The sequence below is a fragment of the Centruroides sculpturatus genome, unplaced genomic scaffold (genome assembly GCF_000671375.1).
Source record: "Centruroides sculpturatus isolate CEXI.00-Female unplaced genomic scaffold, Cexi_2.0 scaffold66, whole genome shotgun sequence".
In the NCBI taxonomy this organism is placed as follows: Eukaryota; Metazoa; Arthropoda; class Arachnida; order Scorpiones; family Buthidae; genus Centruroides; species Centruroides sculpturatus.
In genome coordinates this window covers 11,778-17,455 of record NW_019384408.1, presented here as the reverse complement: position 1 = coordinate 17,455, position 5,678 = coordinate 11,778, and positions in this window count along the sequence as shown.

Genomic DNA, 5,678 nt, shown 5'->3' with positions numbered 1-5,678 from the left:
AATTGTTTTTCACCCCCAAAATATAAATTGTTGCTAATTGCCCTCTCAACATGGAAAATCGCCCACATGGGGACGATATCGCCCCTGTTGAGAAACACTGTGATAATTGATTAATGGATTACAAATAATAGCCAGTAATCTGGGTAATGACAGTAAGGATTGGGAAAATGTTGATATTTGGCATCCCCTGGGCTTTATGGTTGCCAAGCAGTAACCCAGTATTCATTGAAGGCTTTTCCAGCGTTGCTGGACACTAGTTTTCAGTCTTTTGGTAGCAGAACCACTATAAACTGATTGTGGAGGAGATACAGTTGATCAGTCTGCTGAGCAAATGATTTCAGCAGTAGTGTCTAACATGTATGGCTTGATACAGTCTAAGCAGATGCAAGCTCAATCTGTGGTGCGTCAGATGTTTATATGCATTGGTTTGGCTTAATGATTCATCAGAAGTAGCAAAGAATGTCTTCTTGGTTCTTTTGCTGTTGGGCAACAAGTGTCTCAGCAAGAAAGGATGTAGATTCAATTAATTTTAGTCACTGGAAAATGATGTAGCCCTTTCTACTGACTTCAAATGAAAACACTGTCAGCACTGTTCTGGCATTCTTCCTAGATGATCTCTCAGATTAACATCACCATGTCAGTCCTTTTCATTGAAGTTGGCAATCACATTTAGTAAAAAACAAAAAGTATGATTTCAGCTTACTCTGTAATTACAGGAATTTTCAATTTGGTTGAAGATTGTTATGAAGACAGCAAACATAAGTTTAGTGGCCAGCAATGCATTGAAGAGATCTTTGGCAGTTTTCTAGCTTTTAACTATCTGGCAGTCCATGTTGACTTCTTATAATAAGATTAGTATTTTTGGTCCAGTACTTGATATAGAAAATGATAAGTGGAGAAGACACAATTAGAAATTAAGAAACCTATCAATTTAACAGTTCATAACAAGTGTAGTTATGGCAAAAAGACTACAGTTGTATTGGCATGTTGTGAGAATGAATACAGGAGACTTACCAAGGAATGTGCTGGAGTGGGACAGAGGGTTTCCATGGAAAAGGTTCCCAAGAATGTGAATTGAATACAGTCGACCCCCCATAACACAGGTTCCTATAGTTCGGATTCCTATATCATGGCAAAAAAATTGCGACAGTATTCATACAAAAATGCTAAAAAAAACTCCTATAATTTGCCGACTCATGTCACAACAGGATTGCACAAACTGTTGAGTTTAAATGAGCAGCGAACCTACCAAAAACCATTTATTATTTAACGTCCATAAAAATTATATTTATATTAATGATGTCTCTAAAGTTCAGCAAATTTTTCACAAAAAAAATAATTTATCAGGAAGCACACGAGCGCCATTCGATGACAATCTCCACAACGAAAACAAGCTTAAGCAATGGCGTAGTCAAACAGTGTACACTTGATAAGTAATCCTACAATTTTTTGTTTATAGCATAGTTTATATGGATTATTCCCAAAAAATTATATGTATTTTGGAAATGTTGAGTCAAATTAGTCTAGAATTGATTAATTTTATGGAAGAAACCTTTCAAACAGCTGTAGTCCATAAACCGCATACATGCCGGGCTGTGATTCCTAGAAGCTCCTAGAAGGACTCCTAGAAGCTGGATTCATAAAAACAGGAACGTATCTACCATGTTATAGGGGGGGGTCGACTGTATATTAGATGAGATTTGGAGCAATTGAAAATAAATGATGGAAAACAAAATTACAGGATAGAAATGAGTGGGGTACAATTGTAATGGCAGTAAAAGATCTTGGTATTCTCTAGGGCCATATGATGATGATGAAGTCTTATTTGTAGGATTTGATGTCTTCTCTCACTGGTTGAGTTTAGCTCTCAAATGCAGTTTGGTGTATCTGGTAATTTCACAATCATCTCCAGTTTAATTGATGGATGTATGAAGGATGGACAGTTGTTAGTAAACTAACATCTAGCTGTACCTTCCAAAAAGAAGTGAATACTGTTAAACTTGATTTTGTCACTCTCTATTGTAAAGAGCAATCCATTCAGTTATCTATCCAGCAGCAGCATCTTCATTCTTCTCATCAGGGCAAATCAGAGATCCCTGGCATGCCTAGAGAAGTAAACTGTTGGTTGGATGGTCAACAGTTGCAAATTAGACAACATATCTGAAGGATGATGCATTTCCAGGGCAGTTTCTGCTGCAATAGCCATAGTCAATCATCAATTGTAAGGATCCTGAGGATGATAAATTCAGAATCTAATCCCCATAGTTTCCTGCTGCATCAAATTATGTCAGTGTAATCAGGCTCATACATCTTGCTGCATCATCATAGTACCTCCATCAAAAATATCACAAAGTAAATGAAGATGGATGATTTTTATTAAAACAAAACAATGTTTATTAAATAAATTGAATAAAAATAAATTGAAAGACACAGAACACAATAAGAACTCTGGAAGGAAAAACAACGGTTCTAGAACAGAATAGCTCCACAAGCATTCCTCTTACAATAAAATAGTTTTTGAAGTTATGCCATGGCCTTATTCATTGGCTAAGAGCCATAGTAACAGGAATCCTTTTCAATATTTTAAATTATATATGAACGTTGTTATAATTAATATAAAACAGATTTATACTTTATACAATTCAAAAATTAAAAATGACCAATAAAAATAGTAATATCTTGTAACTGAATGTAGAAATTTTAAATATCTAACATTCCAAAGAAATACAGTCAAACTTCTATATAACAAAGTCACTAAATCCTGAAAAAAGTTTGCTACAGGGAAATTTCATTATACAGAAATAACACTTTTTGGTAAATAAATTATTGTTTTAATATAATTTTTTTCTCATTTTATGTAATTTAAATTAATATAAACATAATATACAGTAAAAACACAATATAAACTTGTAGTTGATTCATTTTTTGAAACCGTGTTTTCATATTTATTAACTATTGAACACAAGACTGTGTTATTATTAAAACACTTGGCATTTTTCCTCTTTATTCAGTTGATACAGGTACTTTTACACGTTTCGGGCGTATAGCCCCTCATCAGTCAACTGATAAGAAGAAACATATACAATAGATTATTACATTTTGTAAAATAAACTGTATAACAAATCTATATTTGTTATACAGTTTATTGTACAAAATATTAAAATATTTACTAATCAAACATTTTTCATCCTTTTCATTGAACTTCACAAGGATATATATTTGCTGATGAAGGTCAATGAAAAGAACGGAAAACATTTGATTAATACAGTAGAGTGTCGATTATCCAAATCAATTGGGGGACTGAGGTTGTTTGGAAAATCGATTTTTCAGATAACTGATTATGTATGAAAGAATACGTTATTAATTAATAGAGTATATTAGTAATATATCCCAATAATAGTATATTAATATATCCCATGTTTAAATTTTTCTCCATTGTGTGTCACTTTGCGTTGAATTTTTGTCAATATTAAGCTTAACGAAAATTTTTATAATAATAATCATGGCTATTGCATCATTAAAAATTATTTCTTTATTTTGTAAAAGCAAAATAAATATATTGAAAAATATAAAACAAAAAATTATACTTTAGAAGTTAATCTCGTATCAAAAACGTTTGATTCAGCACGACACAGTCCAACTGGAACGCTTTCGGTTAACCAACGTTTCAGTTGATTGGCATTCGGATAATCGACGCTCTACTGTAAATATTTTAATGCCTAATTAATAGTTCCGTGTTTGTTGTTTAAGAAATCAGGGCATAAGAACCCTTAAATCCTACATAGTCCTGCAATCAATTTTGTTTTTTACTTCTATTTTTATGTTAGATAAAACTTCTAAGTAAATATAATATTGTTAAATGTAGAAGGTATGGTTGCTGTATGTTCAAATTCTGTGTGTAGCGTCCTTGTAATCCAAAAAATAATTCTTGGTAGATGACCAAACAGCAATTAGTTAGGAAAACATTATGGTTTATTTAAAACAATTTTTTATTCAAATGCATTTCAGTTTGGGAACATAAACCAACCCAAAATGCATTTGAATAAAAAATTATTTTAAATAAACCATAATGTTTTCCTAACTAATTGCTGTTTGGGCATCTACCAAGAATTATTTTTTGGATTACAAGGACGCTACACACAAAATATAATATTTTTTATTTAATATTTCTTAATTTTATTTTTGCTAATCATATTTTGCTTATTATACATTTATTTTATTTGTTCAAGTTTAAATTTTTAATTCAATTTTAGTTTAAATGTAAATTTGAATATCTGAATATTCCATTTCTGTAACGATTTATTATCAAATTTAAAAATTTGAAGATGGCCTATAATAATAGGTAGAAAATGTTTGTTTAAAAAACAATTTTTCTCAGAAAGCATTAGGTGGTGAAGAAAGATCGTTGTATCTCTCTGCTAACTGCACTGTTTATGTAAAGAAAAAAACTATATTTTTTAAACTTGTTTATTTTAGTAACCACCTTTTTAAAAGAATTCAATACCTCAAATTGTTAATTATGCTTAAATTATTATTATATTATAATCTGTCTTCCACTTAAAAAAATGTCAATATATGTAAACTTCAGAAACCCTGAAGATAAAATCTTCTGACCTTTTAGGCCTGAAAGCATTTGGTTTTAAACAACAGTTCTTTTAATAACTTGGTTATTTCTGAATAAACGATAATAAATATAGCATACTTTTTTAAACCACAATGAAGTGTTGATTGAAGACACTAGACTATTCAACATGCTTGAATAAAAGCACGTTGAATAATCTAGTGAAGTGGCGTGCTGTCATTGGAAGCACTGCTTCCCTTGTATTTTCTAAAAAATAAATACATATTAATTTTAATTATATGAAAATAATCGCACAATATTTTATTATAACCACATTATGTATCTTATTACAAATTTCTATACTATGTGTAAAAAAAACGATAAGATCACTATTGTATATTCGAATATTAGTGGAGGAGTGGAAGCACTGTATTGTCAGCTTCCAAACAGCCAGATTATACTCATTCATGCATGCGCTTTACAGAGCACCAACCTCACCCAGTTTAGCTGGTGGAAGCCTAGGACCTTGGGTGGATGCTACACGTATAACACTTCCAATTCTATCCAAGTTCAATTCTGGGCTGTTAGCCGCCTGCCTGCTAGATGTTTGGCTACCCTCGCCCTATTATGTGAATCATGAGTAGATTTATAACTTAACCCAACCGATAAGAATTTACTGGTATGTTTTTATGATAGTTCTGTATAGTAGACAGGAGTTAAAAAAAGTCCATTAAAATATTTGATATTTTTATTCTGCTCTCCCATCTTATATTACTTACGGATTTCAATGTTAAACCAGTGATAGGAGTAGAGCCTCGAAAACTCAGCCTAATGTGGACCAAAGGGTGGCCGAGTTTGTGAAAATGCCAGGTTATCGGGAATGGGGTTAAAAAAGGATAAGTATGCGTGTTTCCTCAGAAAATATTGTACTGTACTTATATGTATTGTTTGCTTGAGAATACAACAGAGAATAATCTGCCCAAATACCCTTAAACAAAAGAAAAGTACGTCCTTTATGAAGGCATAGAGCCTTTACTACATGAAAATGAAAATTAATGAATACACTGTGTACAGTAATTTACCTGATAAGACAGACCTCAGAAAAATACTTTATGAG